This window comes from Sarcophilus harrisii, chromosome 4 (assembly GCF_902635505.1).
Source record: "Sarcophilus harrisii chromosome 4, mSarHar1.11, whole genome shotgun sequence".
NCBI classification, from domain to species: domain Eukaryota; kingdom Metazoa; phylum Chordata; class Mammalia; order Dasyuromorphia; family Dasyuridae; genus Sarcophilus; species Sarcophilus harrisii.
In genome coordinates, this window is record NC_045429.1 from 60,276,657 (window position 1) to 60,299,716 (window position 23,060).

General features: G+C 36.0%; 1 pseudogene; it reads left to right on the plus strand.

The window, feature by feature from the left end:
• The first annotated feature begins 414 nt into the window (after window positions 1-414).
• LOC111720386 lies at window positions 415-23,060 on the plus strand (annotated as a pseudogene).

A 23,060-nucleotide genomic window follows, 5' to 3' on the forward strand; every position in this document is an offset into this window, starting at 1 on the left:
TATTGTTATATTATTTGTTGTTTATTATTAGTATCATATTGTTATTGCTATTTATTAAAGCTATTTTTATAGTGCTTTTAAGTTTGGTCACTTCATATAAATTACCTTGTTCGAGGCTCATGGCAATCTTGGTAGGTTCCACAGGCATCATTATTCCTTTTTTTTTTTTTTTTTTTTTTTTACAGATAAGGAACAGACAAAAGTTAAATGATTTCCCCTGGATCACACAACTCATGTCTGAAGCAGATTTGAACTCAGGTCTTTCCTCCCTCTAGCTCTATCCGTTATACATGGTTAATCAAATCAGTAAGCAAGTATTTTTTCAGAACCTATGTTCAAGCACATGATTATTGATAAAACATCAACACAAGATCTCTGGAAAAGCATTTGAAAAAGAGCTAAGATTGATACACTATGAGTGAGATGAGGTGGGGGAAACAGGAACCCAACTTCAAGGGCAGCAGTGGGAGAGGTGAGTGTATAACTTGGCTCTTGATCTTAGATACCTTTGATCTGAGCTGAGTTTCTGGGGGAGGAATCAGGTCAAGCATCCTCTGCAGGAGAGCATGGGAAACCAATATAGATGAAGGACTATGCTCAGTCTGGACTCCTACAAAAGCTTAGTCTGGTGGAATTACAGATATTTTGTTGAAGCAGGACCTCTGGAAACCTGGCCAACCTTGTCTGCAAAATAAACAACTGTTATCTCCCACGAGGGAGGCCTCTCATTAGGAGCTGACAGCTTGGAAACCAGACTGGGACTTGTTGCTTAGAAGTACAGAAAAGGGGAAAAAGGTCAACCATGCTAATAAATGGATTCATACAATTTTTAGAATCATAAAGCGTCTTTGAGACAATCTCATTTTATACATGAGGAAATGGGCTAAAGTGACTAAAAAACTTGCCTGAGTAATTTAACAACTGCTTCTACTAGTTATTAGAAGAGTTAAGACTGAAATCCAGTTCTGGCTACTATTTCAAAGCTCTTTCTATTAAACTCTCTGTCTGTGTCTCTTCTGTCTTTCTCTCTCTCTTTCTGTCTCTCTAACTCTTTTGTCTCTGTCTGTTTTAGTCGTTGCATCTGTTTGTCTTTATCTCTGTCTCTGTCTCACTCTCACTCTCTGTTTCCATTTCTGTTCTATCTGTGTCTCTGGGTCTATGTGTGAGTCTGTCTGTCACTGTCTCTATCTCTGTCTGTCTCTCTGTCTCTGTCACTGTCTCTTTTTATCTCTCTGTCTGTCTCTGTCTCTTTCTGTGTGTGTGTGTGTGTCTGTGTTTCAGTATCTTTCTTTGTTTCTGTGTCTTTCTGTCTCTGTGTCTCTGTCTCTCTCTGTCTCTGTCTCTCTCTTCAGCCAAAGCTTCTCATCTAAATAGAAAGGACACCAAAGAAGGAGGCCTTCACAGGAGTTTCTTTGATTGTACAGTCAGAACTGATAAAAGTCTTCTCATCCGATTACATTTTGGAGAAAGTTATGTAAATATCATTTTGTCTAGGGCTGTAAACATGTCCTTGTAATTTTCCATCTTGGCCATATTCCAGCTTAACTCTGTCACAAAGATTTAATACAAATTAGATTAAACAAATGTAATCCCCAATGAATATATCTTTCTGCTAAGGGGAGTACACCCACCTGACCAAGTTGCTGGGCTCTCCCTAATCCTATCTCCCAGACTGGGAATAAGAAACATACTCACATTATCTCAGTTTAGGTTGCTTCTATGTTTCTGCCTTCCAATCTTTTTTTTTTAAATAAACAGCCTCCCCAGAGTTACATAGTAGTCCAGCTTGGAAGCTTCTGAAGAGTTAAATTTTCCTTCATCAGACAGGACTGGCTCCGATGAATATTTGTGTTATCTTCTGCTCAAGAATAAACCTTTCTTTATTATTCTAGCCTGGCACCACTCAGAGTTTACAGTTGTGTCTCCTCTGAATCTGTCAGATTTAATTAGAATGATGTCAAATTTGGGCCTCGGACTGTTTGGCGATCCTGGAATTCCAAGCCATGTTATGGGATAATACTGAGAAGACTGTTCTGAAACTCGGTTTTAAATGGGCTTTTGATTCAGTTCTGATCAAAGGTCAGCTAAATAACTTCATTGACTCTTTTCAACTCCATTAGCATGGAGCTAAAAGCAAAAATAAGTGAGGAGATGAATGTTAAGACTCTCTGCTTTGAATGGATTTATATCACCAAGTCCTCAATGAGTTACATGGCAGAATACTGAAAGTACTAGGGAGCTGTGGTTAGTGTCCTTTGCAAACCATGGAGAAGGCAAAGGGATGCTGTATGACAACAGACAGGCAAATGTTATGATTTTTAAAAAAGAGCATAAGTTAGAGGATTTGAATGATAAATCAATGAGTTTGATCTTGACTCCTGGCAAAATGTTTTCTGTATATTAAATGGATGGCATCTAAGCAGATAGAAAAGGAACAGAATTATAGAGAGATTTAGAGGTGGAAGGGACTTCTGAGTCTTTCTAGTCACACCCCCTCGTTTCACAGAAACTAAATGATTTGGTTAAAGCTGCACAGGCAATGGGTATGAAATCTGAACCCTGATTTTGTAATTCTCAAGATTGTGCTTTTTCCACTGCACCAAAATGACTAAGATCTATCATGCTTTCATCCAGAACAAGGTATACCAAACTAATCTCACTACCAATTTGGACAAGATTTGGCAAAATACTCTGATTCTGATCCTTCAATATATTTCAAATCCACCTAAGTATAATCTAACCCACAATTTTCTGTCTTTATCCATAAGGCTATTGTGGGGTAGCTTTTTAAAGTCCAGGTATATTATGTATACTTGCATTCTTTTCTGGACTGCTTTACTGTCCTATCTCCACAGGATTTTCTCTACCAGGCCAGAGAAACATCTTCACCATGGAAATTTATTTCACTCGTTGAATATTTCCCATATTGGAAGTACTCTCCACCCCTTCTAGTTTCCTTTCTTGATTGGGTGACTCCTTCTAGAGCCCAGTAGAAACACTGCTGGGTCAAAGGGTATGAACAATTTGATAACTTTTTGAGCATAACTTTTTGAGTTCCCTCTTATATAAACTTTAGTTTTACAAGCATATGCTCATCCAATTCTTGCAACACATCAGGGCTTTCTGGAATCAATGCCTTATCCCAAATTGCTCTCCAGAATGGTTAGATCCATTCACAGTTCTACCAGTGTCTCAGTTTTCCTATAACCCTTCCAATATTCATCATTAGCTTTTCCTGCCATTTCCAATCTGAGAAGTGTGTTGTGGTATCTCAGAGTTGTCTTAATTTGCATTTCTCTGATCAATAGTGATTTATTTTCATAACTCATTGTGTTTCAATATTTTTCAAGGACCAATGCAAACCTTAGGTTATATCCACTTATGATTCTTTGCTCTTATTAGGTGACAAGGTCATCTCCTTTTCTGTTCATATGTTTTTCATGATATTATTTTCATTTTTTCATAAGTCTCTCCATTGAACATGGTAGCACTATAATTTAGAGATTTCCGATATCATGATATTACATGAGCCACTCTTATGATTCTTACAAGGTGCTAAGTCCCTGGAATTGATAGGCACTTGGGGAGATTCACAAGTCAGGATTCACTTTGGGAGATTCACAAGTCAGGATTCAGTTCAGGAGCTCCCACAAGCCCAGAGAGAACCCACAATCCCACTCTCGGAGGAGGAGTCAGATTCATTCCATATTCCACCTTTCTGCTAGCTGGAGGCTTTGGATTCAGAATTGAGCTAGAAGCTGAAGCTGGCAGAGGCAAAGGACAAGTGGCAAGAGCTCTTGGAACCAAGGAGAGAGATAGGCCTCTAAGAAAACTAACCAGGCTATTTTGAAGGAGACAATAAAGGATTTGGATTTTAACTCCTGGCCGCATTTGAGGTGATTATTTATCTGAACTGAAATGAAGGCTTCTTCCAGAAGTCCCCCAAGAAACCTGCTCCCATAGAACAGTATATTTTAGAGAAGAGAACATTACATTTTGGGGCCCAACGTGGGGCAGTCATGATCCGATTTCAGTGGAAAAGCCTCTGATCCTGATTCCATTGGAAAAGTCTCAACCCAGAAATTAGGGTGAGTACAATAAGGAAACTTTGTTAAAGAGCTAAAATAGAATTCAGCTAAAATGAGGCAGATGTTTAGAAAACAGCCTGCTTTTCCTCTTAAGGAAAATGTTTAGAGACCATTGCCAGATTTATAAAATATCAAGGTTTAATTATAACTTGGGAGCATATCATTGATCTTTTTAAAACTGTGCAGTACACATCTCCTAGGTTCTCTACGGAAAAAGAATTGGATCCAAATGAGTGGAAATTAGTAGGAGAGCAACTAGGTGAATACTACAATTCAAATCCAAACTCAATTTCCAAAAAATACACTTTATGCATACAATTTACTACAACTGGCTTTAAGAAATTATGTGTTAGAATGATGAAAAAGAAGAAAGAGCAGGAGAGGGAGGTGCTAAATAAACTAGGTGAAAAGGATGAAGAATTAGAATTAGATAAGAATTCACAGCAGGAGAAATTAGATCATTCCCAATCTCCTGACCTACTTCCCTCAATTAACCCTTCATGGGTGGAGGGAGAAGGAAGAGGGGGAAAGGCAGTAACGCAATCAGATCCGCTTATGAAGCAGCTTATGACAAGATTAGAAAAGGCACTGGTTAAGGCAAAAAATGGAGGACAGGATATATATGATTTTATAAATGCATACCCTGTGACTGAAAAGATTGACTCTTCAGGTCAAAAAAGAAGATACACTCCTTTTGATTTGGAAAAAAATTAAGGATTTGAAAAAGAGTTGCACTCTTTATGGGGCTACATCTTCTTATGTTAAGATATTACTAGATTGTTTGGCTTATGAAATCTTAACCCCAAGTGACTATAGCAAGGACATTTTTAGAACCTGGACAAAACTTGTTGTGGCTTTCAGAGTATCATGAATTATGTAGGATTCAAGCCCAATGAAATAGGCAAACAGGAGTTAATGTACAAATCACTTTTGACCAACTAGCAGGTGAAGGTCAGTATGGAGAGAATTCAGAATAGATTTATTATCCCATAACAGTGTATGAGCAAATTTCTAAGGCTGCAATAAAAGTTTGGGGTTTCCTCCCCAGACAGAAAGATGGAGGTAAAGCCTTCATAAAAATAGAGCAAGGTCCCAATGAACCCTTTGCAGATTTTGTGGGACGTTTGCAGACAGCTATCACAAGAACCATTGGAGAAAATGCAGCTACAGAAATAATGATCAGACATCTGGCTAAGGAAAATGCCAATGAACTTTGCAAAAGAATTATATGGGGACTACACAAAGAAGCTCCTTTAGAGGAGATCATAAGATGCTGTGCCACCGTGGACACAAATGCTTATTATACCCACACTATGATGAACATGGGAAGACAGGGTCCCCCTCTTGGCAAGGGACTTCTAGAGAAACTTGCCGATGTTTTCAGTGTGGAAAGATTGGCTATCTGAGAGCCCAATGTAGATATGGAGATAGAGTGAGAAGACAGGGTGAGAGAAAACTTTAAACCCTATGTCCAAAATGCAACCGAGACTTCCACTGAACCTCAGAATGTAGATTGATCCAGGAAAATGAGAGGCAGGGCCCTGCTCCAAGATATCATACAAAAGACAAATGGGACATGATGGCAGCTGAGTTTACACCCAGAGAGACTTTAGAAGGTCAGGACTCTGATGTGATCAATCAGTCTAAAAGTAGTCAAATGGCAGAAAGGGATTACCTGATCAATCAGCCAAAAAGCAATCTGATGACAGAAAGGGATTACAATGGGTGAGAATACAGGCTTTTTAAACCAACAAATCAGTGTTCAGTGCAAACAGCTCCAATACAATTGCAAGGTAATGAGGAGAAATCCCAAAAGTGGTAAATAGAAGGGAACTAGATAGGTTAATTGCCTGGGAGAAAGGGTTTGCTTGTATTTTTACAGACAGAGAAGGAAACAGATGGAGAAAGAAACAGATGGGTGGCAATGAGCACCTGGAGAGAGACAAAAAGGAGAAAAACCTCAAAACAAAGGAGAAGACCTAAGAAACATCTGACACTGAAAGAGCATGGCTGATAATGAGACTGTTGCAGGACTTGAAAACCATCAGGAATCATTGGATTCCCTAAAGCAAGATAAGACTGTCATAGGACTTGAAAATCAGCAGGAATCACTGGATTTCTTGAGATGAAAAATGTTGATGAGACTATTGCAGGACTTCAAAGCTTACAGGAATTATTGGATTCCTGGCACATGAACTAATGGACAATGGATTCCTTTTGGACTATTTCTAGGACTTATGGACATGTATAAATTCTCATGTTTATTCATGTTATTTGTTACATCACTTCTAGCCTGTGTTCTATTGCTATGTGCTTATGTAGTTTATGTAATTATGTGTAATACCTCCTATATTGATGGATTTATGTATACCTGTTTCAAGTAAGTCCCTTCAGAAACCCGCTAATCTGATTTGATTTCCCATTTCCTTTGGTGTTTTCCTCTCCCTTCCTGAGACGTCAGGGAGGGTGTGATCACTTCCTTTTTGTGGTGTTTTCATTCCTTTTTTGAGCAGTCAGGGAAGGTGTGATCACCTTCTTTTTTGGGGTTCTCATCTCCTTGAGAAGTCAGGGAGGTCATGACCACCTATGTTCAAAATCAAAAGAAAGCGGGAGATGGTATGATTCTTTCAAGGTGCTAAGTCACTGGAATTGATAGGCACTCAGGTAGATTCACAAGTCAGGATTTACTCTGGGAGATTCACAAGTCATGATTCAGTCCAGGAGCTCCCACAAGCTCAGAGAGAATCCACAATCCCACTCTCGGAGGAGGAGTTAGATTTATTCCATATTTTACCTTTCTGCTGGTTGGAGGCTTTGGATTCAGAGTTGAGCTAGAGGCTGAAGCTGGCAGAGGCAAAGGACAAGCAGCAAGAGTTCTTGGGATCAAGGAGAGGGATAGGCCTCTAAGAAAACTAAACAGGCTATTTTGAAGGAGACAATAAGGGATTTGGATTTTAACTCCTGGCTACATTTGAGGTGATTATTGATCTGAACTGAAACAAAAGCTGTCTCCAGAAGCCCCCCAAGAAACCTGCTCTCAGAGAACAATATATTTTAGAGAAGAAAACATTACAAACCACTGACATATCTGCTTGAGTAAGGGAATGTAGGGGTTGAAAAACTAAATTCTTGAGTGGAGGGTAGTTTAGAATTCTTGAAATAGCAGTGCAATTTTCCAAATGCAATCTAGTCTACTATTCAGTCTGGTACCATTCTCTTGCCACTTCATACATGTGTGATCTGGTACAAATAATTGAATATCTATGGCCTTCCATCTCCTTTCCTGTTCGCTTTTATAATACTATTTCCCACCTCCACCCATTGGCCTAGGACATCCCCACTTCCCACCCTGACTTCTGTCCTCATCTCTGCCTTTCAGACTCCTATCTTCCTTCTAGACTAATCTTACATATTACCCTTTCTCTGGAACCCTTTTGTTTTCCTTGTCCCTGCCCTATATTTTTAATATAATAATAATAATAGTTGCATTTATATAGCACTTTCAGATTTGCAAAACACTTTACAAACATCTATTTTATCCTCACAACCACCTTGGGAGAAAGGTACTATTATTATCCTCTATTTTATAGATGAGGAAATTGAAGCATCCAGAGGTTAAATGAGTAGCCTGGGATCACACAAATAATGAGTGTCTGAGGCTAAAGCTGAACTCAGATCTTCCTGACTTCAGGTCTATCACTCTTTTCCACTGTGCCACCTAAGTGTCTCAGCTAGCTCAAATGGCATTTTGTACTTTCTTCCTCCTCCTTCTTATTCATCTGCACAAAGATTATATTCTTTAACTCAATACATCTTCTTCAAGGGCAAGAATTGTTTTATTCATGCCATTGTATAACCAGGATTTAAAGCAGTATCTTATATGTTATGGACTGTTAATCCATATTTATCTTTAAGAGATTCATGACCAATGCTTCCATTGTAGGGTCTTATTAAGTCCGCCCTCCCCTGACAACATCCCAGACTCTAAACCTCTTCTTTTCCTTATTCCATCTTTGATATGTAACTGTGTTATATCCACTTTCCTGAGGTCCCTGAGCTTTGCTAAGGAATTAACAAAATGACCTGGCCCCTCTTATTACTTTAGTTCCCTCTTATATAAACCTTAGTTTTACAAGCATATGCTCATCCAATTCTTGCAACACATCAGGGCTTTCTGGAATCAACGCTTTACCCCAAACAGAAGTGTCTAAGTCATAGAGTTTTGAATTCATTTAACAAGCATTTATTCATAGTTTACTATGTTTAAGACACTAATGCTAGATGCTGGAGATATAAATACAGTTTTTAAAAAGGCATTATTGTCAAGGAGCTCACATTCTACTGGGTGGAATGGGGAAGAGAAAAGAAATACATTACACGAAAAAATGAATGGAAGATAATTCAAGAAGGGACAGTAAGCTCACTATTTGAAGTATCAGGAAAGGTTTAATTAATTGATGTGTGAGCTGGACCTTGGATGAAACTGGGGATTCTAAGAGACATAGAGAACATTCTAAATGACGAAATCTTCAGCGTTGGGTGTGGTTAACAGAGAGAAACCGAAGAATTGATAAAAATGAATCCTGAGGCGGACTAGGAGAAAGCACAGATAGAGATCAGTTTAGCTCCATGGTCCCACCCTCTGGAGATGTGGTCCAGTCAGAAATTCCAGTTCTGTCAAACCCCAAAGACTCTGTAAGAGTCTTGAACAGCCTCATTTTGCTATGTCCTGGTAGAAATCCCAATCATGTCTCTGAAGACAAATTTTTCCTATAAAATCTACTACGGACCATCCCATGACGACTGCCCTCAAGTCCACAACGGCACAATGGTTTGTTTCTTTTTACTCTTCTCCCATACCACCTATTATCTGTTCTAACTCCATTATGCTTTTCAACCTTTCTTCTCATTCTTATGGCTAACTAATTCTTTGAGGGTGCTAAGTCCCTTTCAGGATTTAGTCTGCCAGCTAAGGATATGTCCCAATCTCATGGGGTGTTCCCTTTTTACTGGGTAATTGTAAGTTTCACCGAGGAACTTGTCTTTCATATGCTTTCCCATTCTATTTCATATTTATCATTCCTGTTGTCTGTTGTAACCCATCATTTTGTCTGTCATTTCTTCCCTAAATAATTCTACCTTTTGCCAAAGAGAATGGCCATTGTGAATTCTTCACATGACCAAACCCCATCTGGGTGCCTACCATCATCTGATGTCTACATCTCCTACATAACAAGCAGGAGAGAGAATCTGTCAAAAGAGAAAGGAGATGAAATGCCAAGATTCAGGGAAGAACAAAAGTCCCAGTTTGGCTGGAATGTTGAGTACTTGAAGGGGAATAATGTGAAATAAGTCTGGAAAGATAGGTTGAAGGTAAATTGTGAAGGATTTTAAATGCCCAATCCTTAGTCTAAAGGCAGATTACTGAGCAAGAAAACATTATCATCATCCCAGTAATTTAGGAAGATTATTTTGACAATTATGTGAAGAACTGTTTGGAAAAAAGGAGAGCTGGAAGCAAGCAATATTTTAGATTAGTGAGAAAAACATTTGAAGAGCAAACAAGACCTTGTCCAATACATCTGTGAATAGGGTTTATCCTGCTTCTTACACTCAGTACAAATTTTAAAATTGTTTTTGGCAAAGGTGTGGCAAGTGGCACACAAGAAATCTGCTTCATGCTTTTTAGCAATATTTCAAAATGAATGGTAATCCAACCACCAAGCACCTGGCAGAAAGACTACCCTGAAGGAAGATTTATCTCAACACTTGCCAACAATCATCCTAGGTAATAACCATCCCTGTTCAATCCAATGGATTTGCTTTTCCTTGGGATCATCTAAAAAACAAAACAAAGCATTCTTCTTTCTTGAGTTTATACTGACTACCTACCCTAGGTGATCCTTGTTTAACTTAAATTTATACCTTTTACACGAAAGAGTGCTTTCTCTAACTATGCTGATGGTAGCTACATTTCAACTGGAAATTTGGCTATAGGTACTTTTTTTTTCTTCAAAGAATCAGCAAACATTTATTGTGTCCCCCTAACAGTGTTTGACCAAAAGCAGGGCAGTAGCTAGTTGAATAATTATTTTTATCCTCTCAGTTCCTCATTTATTTATTTATTTAGTGGAGTTTTTTATTTTCAAAAGATATGCAAGGATCATTTTTCAACACTGACCTTTGCAATACCTTATGTTCCAATTTTCCTCTCCTTCCCCCCACCTCTTCCCCTAGATGGCAAGTAATCCAATATATGTTAAATATGGTAAAAATATATGTAAATTGAATATAGGCATATATATTTATACAATTATCTTGCTACACAAGAAAAATCAGATCAAAAAGGAAAAAAAAATGAAAAAGAAAATAAAATTCAAGCAAACAACAACAAAAGAAGTGAAAATGCTATATTGTGATCCACACTCAGCTTCCACAGTCCTCTCTCTGGATGTAGATGGTTCTCATTATCACAAGATCATTGGAACTGGTCTGAATTGTATCATTGTTGAGAAGAGCCATGTCTATCAGAATTGAGGCTATGAGTACTTTCAAAAATATGTAGGAGAACACTGAGCAGCCCAAGATAGCATGTCTTCCTTAACTACAGACCAGTTGCTAGCTTCACCAAAATTCACCTAAAATTCTCTTTCTATCCATCTCTCTCCCACTATTTTCATAAATGTGTCCTAATTGTCCTTCTATCTTCTGCCATGGCTTACTGATACCTTCTCTTTTTTTTCCTTCTCTTACCATTTCTTCCATCATTTCCATACTTCATCCCTTTAATACTAGGCTGTCCCAGCTTTCCAAGGCAACAGAAAACTAATCTATCACCAATGGGTAGAGCTTGGGACTTAGAATCAGGATGTCTAGATTCAAATTCTGCTTCCAATATTGGCTAACCATTAAAAGGAAAATCCTTCATTTGGACTTTCATCCTGATTGACTATGCAAAACTCAGGAAAAAAGAGAATCAAAAGGATTTTATTATAAGTATGTCAAAATGGCAATATGTTGATAGACTGATCACTGAAGATCATCAATGGCTTCAAGGTGGGGATGGTCTTTATAGGTAACTTTAAAATAATTCAGATAGGTCCACTTCAGGAGAAGAGGGTGGGTCATTGCATTTCAGTTCCTCCCCAAAGAACACAACAATTTGCAGATGGGAGACAAGGACAGGTATTTAAAAAGCTTCAGATTAGAATCTCCTTCCCCGCCAGAGTCTCCACCATTGATAATCAGGTTTAGGAATAATGGGATACTGAATCACCATAATTTTCAACATAACTATGAACAAATCATTTAATCTCTTTGAGCCTCCATCTACTCATCAGTAAAATGAAAATATAATATATATACTATATAATACCTCATAAGACTGTTATGAGACTCGGACATCATGCTTATTAAATGCTCTATAAACTATGAGATCAATGGCAATAAAGTCATGGTACTGGTGGGAGAAAGCTATAAGAGTTCTTTAAGAAAGTGGGGGCAGGAATGACCTGTCCAAACACTCAGAGGGGTGAGAAATGGCAGATGGTATGACAATGAACATAGTTCCTAGCATACACATATAGCTGGAAACAAGGAATAATTGTTCTTTCATTTTTCTGTTATAGTTTGTCTTATAGTACTACAAAGTTTAAAATAAAAAGGGAGTTCAGGTGAAGAAATACAAACATATGATTGGATTAAGGAAGACTTCTTGAAGAACCAAAGCCTCCTTATAAACCTTAAGAGCATTGATATACAAATGAAGAAGTAGCATCTTAGCCCAGCTGACATCTTTTTCTCTGGAGAAAAGATCAACATCTTTTCCTATCAATCACTTCAATAGCTATTTATCTCAAAAAAGATGGCCTGAAGGAAGTTTCTATTCTGCTCACAATCTGAATCTAGCCTTTCCAAGATAGAAGATAGTTCTGACGAAGGACTAATGAGGGAATATTGTGATACTATAATAACAACTAATTATTCACATTTCTACTAGACTTTAAAGTCTATTGAGTTTTCCTCCATATTTCCTCCATACCTCTGTGAGGTAGATAATCCAATATTATCACCACTATTTTACAGATGAGGAAGATGAAGTGCAGAGAGGTTAATTCACTTATCCACAGTCTCACATCTGGCAAATATTGGTGTTAGAATTAAAATCTGAGTTTCTTAATTCTAACTTGTCATTTTATTGTCAAATAAACTTGGGATCTTTAACTTGGGATCCACAACCCAGGGAGTGGCTTAATTTGGCAGTGGAAACAAATTTGCATCTTCATTTTCAATAACCTTAAATGAAATTTAACATTTGTGTCAATTATGGATGTCACATTAGCATGAGAAGAACCAATGATCTTGTCAGCAATAGACAACAGATATTTTCATATCCCTTTGCAGTTGTTGTGGATAACTTGAAATATCATTTACACTTATCACTGCTTAGAAATTAGTTTAATAATTAGATCCACTGCTAGATTACACATGATCACAGACTTCCCATCCACAGGCCATCATGAAAATATACTTGTTCAGTCACCAAAGAGTGATTAAAATGATTTCTTACATTCTTGATGACGCACATATCTACATTGTTTTCTAAAAGTTCCTGTCAACAATTGTTTGTTAATCAACATGTGGAAGGAGATGCATTATTTTCATTGCACTACTGGGCAGTTCAAATAAGAATCCAAAGCTCTCCACAAAACTTGTGGTCTATTACAACATGAATAGGCATGTAAACTACAATGATGTGTTTTTTAAAAACAAAATTGAATTTGATTGCTTTCAAAATAAGAAATTGAAAATTGTCAGTGAACATATAAAAACATGCTCTAAAACCTTAATAATAATGATAATAAGAGAAATACAAAAGAAAACAACTCTAAATTCTCATTTTACATCCCCAAACTGGAACTCTTTTCTAATCTGCTAGATTAAGTCGCCTCCTTTGCAGGTAAACTTGTTTTCTAGAATCCTTGGTAAAGGGGGGTCCCTTACTACAGAAAATGAACATCCAGAGGCTTTTGATTTATCCTCTTGTATGGGCTCCTGATGCCATGTTGAAATGTTGGTTCCTTCTAGTATTAGCTAAGAATAGAGTAGTTGATCAATAGAATAGGTTAGGTTCACAAGACACAATAGTCAGTGACTATCATAATCTAGTGTTTGATAAATCCAAAGGACTCCAGCTTTTGGGAAAAGAACTCTTTATTTGACCAAAATTGCTGGGGAAATTGGAAATTAAGATGGCAGAAACTAGACATTGACCCATACCTAACACCTTATAACAAGATAAGGTCAAAATGGGTTCATTATTTAAACACAAAAAGTGATATTATAAGCAAATTAGAAGAACAAAGGATAGTCTACTTCTCAGATCTATGGAGAAGGAAGGAATTTGTGGCCAAAGAAGAACTGGAATACATTATGGAATGCAAAATGGATAATTTTGATTATATTAAGTTAAAAATTTTTATACAAACAAAACCAGTGCAGAGAAGATTAGAAGGAAAGCAGTAAACTAGGAAAATATTTAACATTCAAACATTCTATTAAAAGTCTCATTTCTAAAATATATAGAGAATTGACTCAAATTTATAAAAATACAAGCCATTATCCAATAATAATGGTCAAAGAATATGAACAATTTTCAGATGAAGAAATTAAAACCTTTTCTACTAACATAAAAAATGTTCTAAATTATTATTGATCAGAGAAATGCAAATTAAGACATCTCTGAAGTACCACTACACACTTCTCAGATTGGTTAAGATGACAGGAAAGGATAATGATGAATGTTGGAAGGGATGTAAAAAAACTGGAACACTAATACATTGTTGCTGGAGTTGTAAACTGATCCAAGCATTCTGGAGAGCAATTTGGAACTATATTCAAAGGGTTATCAAACTGTGCATAGCCTTTGATCCAGCAGTGTCTCTCCTGGGTCTGTATCCCAAAAAAGATCATAAAAAAGGGGAAACGATCTATGTGTGCAAAAATGTTTGTAGCAGCCCTTTTTGCAATAGCAAGGAACTGAAAACTTAGTTGATGGATGCCCATCAGTTGGAGAATGGCTGAATAAGTTATGGTATATAAATGTTATGGAATATTATTGTTGTATAAAATGATTTCAGAGAGGCCTGGGGAGATTTACATGAACTGATGCTGAGTGAAATGAGCAGAACCATTATACACGGCAATAAAAAGATTTTAAGACAATTAATTCTTATGGACATGACTTTTTTTCAATAATGAGATGATTCAGCCCAGTTTCAATGGTCTTGTGATGGAGAGAGCCATCTGCACCCAGAAAGAGACTGTGGGGACTGATTGTGGATCACAACATAGTATTTTCACTTTTTTTGTTGTAGTTTGTTTGAATTTTGTTTTGTTTCTCATTTTTTTCCTTTTTGAGCTAATTTTTCTTGTGCAGCATGATAATTGTGGAAATATATATAAAAGAACTGCACATGTTTAACATTGGATTTCTTGTGATCTAAGGGAAGGGGTAGGGGAAACAGAGGGAAAAATATTTGGAACATAAGATTTTGCAAAGATGAATGCTGAAAACTGTGTATATGTTTTGAAAATAAAAAGCTTTAATTTAAAAAAAAGAAAATGGGTGTTTTTTGAAAAAGAAAGACTGCCTGCTCAGTAGACTTTGAAAGGAATGACCTCTTTTTTTTCCTCTCTGGTACATATTAGCCTTGGGGCTCTTAACAACTCTCTCTTGAACTTTTTTGGAGGGGAGGGAAAAAAATAGTTCTCTTCTATTGTTATGACATCAATTTTCCCTGCCTGAACATATCTGCTGTCCTAAATGAGCCTGAAATTGGCATTCAAGTTTCCTACTGCCTCTTCTATTTATGTTACTTTCACTAAATTCAGGTAATTAGATAGATAGCACAGCCATCCTGATAGTCATGCTTCTAGTCTTGGTAGCAATCTTTTGAGTTTGACAGATCAGGAGCTCCTGGGCCTGGCTATTGATTGTTCAGTGGAAGGTACTTCCAGAAGCTATTTCAAGGTTTTTTTTTTTAGGAGAAAAAGATGACCACTAATAGGAGGGCTGAACCTTGTCTCAGTTTGCCTGAAGATAGCCTAAGTGATAGTGCAGACCTAAGGTGAAAGTAAAAAACCTGTTTAGTAATCTCACAAAGTATTTCATGATTTTAGGTTTTAATGTATGATGGATTACTATATCATGTTTTAAGTATCTGTAAATACATGCAAATGAGACTTTAGTGTCTAACATTTGTTTTTAAATATTATTAACATTTCCTTAGGGTTGAAGGAAAAAATAGCTGTCTTCTGCCTGATCTGGGTTGTACATCGACTACTTTTCTAGAAGGAACCTTTTTAATATCTTTTTAGTAGACATAAAACACTAGCTAAACTTAAAAGAGACTTTTGCCATTATGAGAACATAAACTAAGACAACAAGAAAAGGTCCAATTCCTTTCTTTAGAGGTCAGCCTCTCCAGTATAATGGGCCCTTAGGAGTAGAGGGTAGGTACTTCAGATCCCCTCGGCTATGGAGTTTTACACTTCAGAGCTCATCCCATAGGTCTGGTGCACCTTCTTCTATTAAGGGGCCCTAACTCTGGGCTGACACTGATCTTACAATGTATGAGGAAATATGGATAAATTGAATTATTCATAAAGAGGAAGCTCTCATATTGATAAGATGTCAGATCACTTAATGTAATATAGATAAATCATATCTGGCAAATTAGACCTAGAGTAGGCAATGAAAAAGAGGTAGAAGTCATAGATGTAGGTAGTTAAAAAAGAGGACTTTTTTTGATGAATTTTGCTATAAAAGGAAGGACAGAAAAAGGACCATAGTTCATAATGATAGCAGACCATTGAAAAAGCTTGGTTTTTCTGTTTTGGGTTAAAGGCAATAATTATGAGCACATTTGTAGGCAAGGGAATGAAGTCAGTGGAGAGGAAAAATTTAAAAATGCAAGAAGGCTAAGAGCTACTAGATAGAACAAGGTCACAGTTTTGCTCTCTGGGATTTAGAAGAACAAATATAATTCCTCTTTCTCTATCATAATTTTTCAGATGTTTAAAGTCCTCATTCTGTACCCTCCCTTAACCCACAGCCTTTCTGTCCTCAGGATAAATATAATCTGTTCTTTAAACTGATCTTTCTGTTATTTTTTGCTAGGTTGTCCTCCAGTTTTATCAATATTTTTCCTAAAATGTGGTCCTCTTAACAATTCTTTTTTTTTTGGAAAAATCATTCCATTCCCAGCCTCAAAACAAACAAACAAAAACCCATTTCATTCTTCTCTTATGCACCTAACATTTTTTTTCTTCCAGAAAATAACCATGTATTTCTATGCAAATATAATGCTGGTACCAAACAGCATAAATAAATACATTGAATAAGATTAAATAATTAAAATAAGTAACTAAGAGAACATGGTCAAGTCACTTAACTTCTCAACTTTAAAAACAATTATTTTGTATTTACTAAATAAAAGATGGTGGACGGAGCTTCCACACTGAGACTCTGCTTTTTAAAAACATTTTATTTTCCCCCCAATTATATATAAAAATAACTTTTGACATTCTTTTTTTTTTTTAATTTTGAGTCCCAAATTCTCTCCCTCTCTCTTCTCTACCTCTTCCCTGCAATTTGAAATAAGTTATCCATTCTTATGCACTTAACAAGTTCTGACAGAAAGTAGTTATTTCTGTGAGAGCTCTGCCTCCTCTCCTGTGCTGTAAGTTCCTTGAGGGCAGGAATCATGTCATAGTTATTTTTATGTCTCTTTCATTGTGTTATGAATGCGATCAAGAGTCTGAAACCTCCTCCATCAAAACAACAAAAAGTCTCCTGGGTCCCATTCATCCCACACTCTGTTATGAGAGTATCTTTTATAAGATTCAGGTGCTTTAAAATGCTTGCTAGATTTTACCTTAAATGAATACTTGAAACCCCAGAAACTGAAACAAAATACTACTAGAATACTGGATCAAAAAGCTTAGGCATTTATAGAGTTGAGAATAATCTTCTGATTTCCATCTTAATACCGAATGATTTTGATGTTGAAGAAGGACATTTTGTGAGTATGATTGTTCATAGATTTTACCTTTTGTATTCAGTATGTGTTATTTGACAAGGAACTAGTTCTTCTGGACTTCCTCTCCAAGCTCAGTTAGCCTCATTTGGAAAAGAAAACAATGATTACAATGTTGTCTCTGGCCAGCATGTCTTTGCTTGCTGAAAGGCCTGACTTCATCTGGATTAATCATGATGTATTTACCTCCGGCATGCTGCTAAGTGAACTGTGGAAGGCGTATAGCCCTCCCACAGTTCATTTAGCAGTTTGCTGGAGGTAAGCATAAGGAAGGCCATCAGCCCCACCCTCCCTGCTGACATTAGCCCTAGAACCATTATTTATCTTTCACGACTGAGGTGAGATGAGGGCTGTTCCTCTGGCATCACTGAACTTTTAAGAGACACAGAATTTTTGGTTCAATTTAATTCAACAAATTTTAGGTGCTCACAATCTCTCAGGTATTTGCTTAGAATATGGGGATATCAATATGATACCACTGCTTACAAAGTCAGCAAATTTGGGAGTACATACATAATTAATATAAGTACATAAACAGGAATAATATAATTATATATGACATAAAACATCTAATAATATAGAATGTACATATATTATGTAAAAGATCATAATCATATTGGTCTCAAATCTTGCCTCTTGACAATTGTTGTAAATCACGTGACCTCTTTGAGACAAGAGCAACTCTCTAGGAGTTAAGAGATAAAGTCTTACTGGTGAATTGGTAGGCTACTTTTGTAAATTTTTTTGAATAATTCCAAATCATTTTCGGAAACAGATGGAACCATACAAATCTGTACCAACAAATCATGATTATGTCTGTTTTCTACATTTCCAACAGTATTGGATTTTTCTCTATTTGATAATTGCAACATGATACCTTAATTATCTTAATTTGCATTTCTGATTATGAATAATTTTGATCAATTTATACAATGGTTATTTGTAGTTTATAAACATCATTTCTTTAGAGAAATGCTAACTCTTATCCTTTAATTACTTAGCTGTTGAAATAATTCAACAGATTTTTGGCAGAAATCTTTTAGGCAAATTCCATATATTTTATTTTTCTTGTTCTATCTGCATTATTTTATTTGTACAACATTTTTTCTTTTGTCTTTTATGATATTTCCTATGTCATGGTTAATTGTAAATTCATCCTTTATCCAAAATGTGAGAGAGATAATTAATCTCCAACTTTCTAAATTGTATAATTTTTTATACTTATTTATCTATCTAGAATTTATTTTGATATATGCTATATGATATTGATTTAGATCTCTTTTCTGCCAAACTATTTCCATTTTTTCCCAGCCCAGTGAAGTAAGAGTCTAGTTGAAATTAGTGACATTTTTATTTTAGGATTCAATTTGTTATCAGTTATAGTTTTCTCCAACACTAATTATTCACGATTGAAAATGATAGGATATGAATAGCCAAAATTAAGAGGGAAAGGAATTCAAAGGTGGAGAACAGTAAATCAGGTAAGAAGGTAAAGAGAAGAAAGTGAGATTAAAAGAGGAATGATGGATTAAAGATCAAGGAGAGATGGGATTAGAGATCATAGGGAGACAAAGAAGAGGTTTAAAAGGAATGAGACTGAAGAAGAGATTGAAAGATGGAATTTTGTGTTCAGAAAGAAGGAATTTCAGAGTTCAAAATCATGCTGGTCTTATTATTTGGGAAAACAATTAGAATTAAGACATGACCATTGATATGGATGACTGATTTTTGAATAAAACAGTTATCATATGAGTTGAGATTCAACTGGGAAGTCAAGAATGAAGAATTAAATCCCTAAAAATAAGGGATATAGTTTGGGTGGAGAAAAACTATAAGTCAGATGCTAAATTCTTTGGGAGGGAGAGTCTAGAAGTAGCAGTAGTTTAGTAGGAGTATATTAACTTCTCTTCCTGGCCCAGTGTGTATAACAACCTGAGAGCTGAAGTGGGGATAGGAGAGCAATTGAAACTCCCAAAGTTACAAGGAATGATATATGCTCCATGAGTTTAACAAAATTTAAAGAGTGTGAAAAAACACAGTTCTAGGATGAAAAGTAGGCTGTCAATAATTGGGGAAGGGTAGTTCCACAGGACATGGATGAAGGGAAGATTAAAGGAGCATATGCATAGGGTGACCTAGATAGGGCTGAAACTTAGTAGCAAGAGATGTGATTTTTCCAACTTATGCTGAATTAGGGGATCAGGAAGTCCCCTTCTCACCATAAGACTAGGAAGTCTAACTGATTAAATAACTCAATTGATCAGTGGAAGATGGGATATTCCATAACAATAGCAACTGCGAAGGCCAATGATACTCAATTCTAGGGAAAGTAGAGCAGGAACAATTAATTTACCTTTCATTCCTTTTATGATGGCTCAGAGATAGAACATAACATGGAGGCTTAGGGAGGGGTAAAAAGAGACCTTTAGTCCCAGGTAGCAAATGATAGTGACAATTTTTTTCCCTCTTTTGTCCTGCTTCAGAAAATTGAAGGAGGGGGAAAAAGTGTAACAGAAAAAAAAGGATGGGAAGAAATACCAATAAGCCACTGGAACATTTAAAATAGGATGATGACTAGAGTGAAAGTAAAGAGAATTAGGATTAAGAGCTAGGAATACTAGGGACTATGTAGATGACCCTCTAATTTTACAAATGAGAAAGCTGAGACCCAACATTACACAGGTGGTAAGTAGAAGAAATGAGATTTGGCCTTAGGCGGTATTTTCATCACTTTTTTGGGTTGAAGGTAGGAGTTTCTGAATCAATTCATCAATTAACAAGCATTTATTAAATGCCAAGAACTCTAACTAATAAATGCAAATTATAAAGCTTTCCATTGTGTGGTACAGCAAAAGGAAGATAGCGAGTACATGGATAAATTATACAGAATAAATATAAGGTAGAAAGAGAAGGATATTCACAGATGGGAAATAGCAACTCAGGAAGCTAAGTTTTGATTTGTGTACTGAAGGAAGAGAGAGATTCTATGACCTAGAAGGGAGAAAGAAGTGCATTCCAGTCACAGAAGATACTAAAAGTTGGAGAACCATATGTGAGGATTAGCCATCCAATTGTCCAGCTAGATTGGCCAGATCATAGAGTACAGTTTAAGAAGAATAATCTTCAATGTGACTAAAAGTTAAGTTAAAGTTTGGTAATCAAAGTCTTCAAAGGCTAAAAAGAGTTTATGTTTTTTCCCATAGGCAATAGGTTATCATTGGAATTTATTAAGTAGTAGAGTGACACAGTCAGATATAAGTTTAAAGAAAATCACTTTGGAAACAAGTAACATGGAAATAACCATAGAGTGGAATGGGTAGAAACTTGAATCAAGGAAACCAAATGCAATGGTGATAAATCAGAGGAAAGATAAAGGATTTAGTTAAAGTAGTAAATATATGAATAGAGAGAAGGGGTTAGTTACAGGAGATATTGTGGAGGAAAAAAAATAGTAAAATTTGCCAAATGATGGGATGAATTGGGTGAGACTAAGCAAGGCATGAAAATTATAAATCAAGTAAACCAGGGTTATAGATCCAGTAAACTTGAAGAATGATACCTTCAACAGATACAGGGGAATTTTGAAGAGAGTTGGATTTGAAGAGAAAGCTATATAAAAAATTCTGGGTTAGAGGTGTTGAATTTGAAATGAATCAGGTTATCCAATTTTAAATGTCCAAATTAGTAAAGTACTTGATGATAGAGGACAGGAGCTCAGGAAAGATACTCAGACTAGATATGGAGATCCATGAGTCATTTTCATTAAAATGATAATCAAGCCAACAATTAAGAGACTATAAGGTCAAAAAGGCATTTTAAATAAGAGATGAAATATTCTGTATATGGAACACCAAGTAGCAGCTTGATTAGCACAAAGAGTATGTGAAGAAAATAAAGCGTATTTATATGAAACAATCCAGGAACCATTGGAAGCATACTGGAGAATGTTTGGATAAGGATCAAGTGAGGTAGAAACAGAAGGGGGGGGGGGGAATTACCAGTTTGGAAAGAAATCATAAATTATCCATAGATGTTATTGTAATAATTATGGTGGATTTCAAATATTTGAACATCTTCTGGAGTTCTTTTGCTAAAAATAGAGCAGCTAATGAATACTTGATTAAGCTTAATGATAAATTTATTCTTCAAAAAGTGGTAGAAGCTATGAAAGGGGTTGCTGTTTTGGACTTAATTTTCCCTTACACGGAGAAAGTGGTCGTCAAAGAAGTTATAATGGGGGGAAATGATCATTCCATTTTAGGATTGTCATGGATAAGGAAGGGAAAGTAGACATATCCTGGCATATCTTTTTGATTTGCGGAAGAATAGGTTTCAAAGATTTTAAGGAAAGGATTAATAAGATCTAAAATTCTTCAGGTCTAAGAGGAAACTTTCACAAATACAATTTTCATAGCATGAACACAAATTATTCCAATTCAAAAGAAAAGGGGGGGAGGAACATCTCTGGATGCACAGGAACTAACTCTTCAATCAACTTAAATATTTAAGAGATGATTAGAGAATCTGGAAGGAAAGAGAAGTAAGTAGGGATAAGTACAAAAGAGTTGCATGATTTCACAGGAATTATGTCAAAATTAAAATAAGCTGATGAGTCCATTCTGGACTTTGGAGATTATGCTGACACTGTTGTTGTTAAAGCCAAAAGTCAGATGCAGTGATTTGTGAAGCTCTTTGAAAAGTATTCAGAATGCATTATAAATGAAAAAGCAATTTAAACAATTTGATGAATTGCATGAATATTATACAATTGACTTGTTATGTAGTTCATTGAAGAAAGAATCCCTAAATCTTACTCCTCTCAAGGTTCATATGAAATAGATGCTGCTAATACCTATAATATTACTGATCTAACAGATTATACAACAGAATTTACTCACAATGGCATCCAAGAGCTGAACATATCCAATGATGGGCAAGTTTTGCAACAGAATGAAAGCAAGCAAGCAGGGACTTCTGTTTCTGAGTTTACAGTGTTTTCTGGATCTACAGAGGTTCTTTTTGTTCCAATAAATGATATAACTCCATTTGAAGAACTTATTTCCAAAGAGAGGATGTATCACAAAAGGATACTGAAGAAAGACACCTGAAGAAATAGTTTTATTTGGAAAATGAGCCTCCATCTGATACTGAAAGATCAATTGTAGGCAGTTATTAAACTACTCTGTGATTCCTCTACAAGCTACAGATTTATGCATCGATGTAAAAGACATAACTGAAAAAATAGAACATAATATCCTAGTAAACTTATTTTAATGATGGAATATGCCCAAAAAAACTATAGGAAAAAGTTTATTAACAAGCAGAGACCATCTACAGAACCACTTGGACTCTTGGAAGAAAGTGTAAAAGAAGAAAATTTTAGAAAGCAAAAGACATCTTCTTTAGGATTTCAATTATCTTCCTGAAGGTCATTATTTGCAATAATCAAGATAAATTTAAAGTGAATTTTTCTTCAAAGGAAACAACAACCATAAGCAGTAAAACATAATGAAAAATCTCAAGTCATCTCTCAGAATAGAAAACCAGGTATCCCAATGACAAAATGAAAACTGTCAATTCCATTTCAAAAGAAGAGAAAATGGAATATTGGAATTCTACCCAGAATCATGTCCCCAACTAAATCCAGAAATGGACTGGCTCTTTACCTTTTGTTTCCATTTAAAGAAACTCTTGAATGACAAGTGAATACTTATAGACATGTATTTTGTTATCAGAGGAACCATTGCATTACCAACCAAGAGTACCAGTTATTCTTGAAAATATCTTGTATCAAAAAGTTGGGATCACAATTTCAAAGAATAATCTCAGCTTTCTATGTGAAAGCCAGCTAAGATTTTGGAACTCTTCCTAA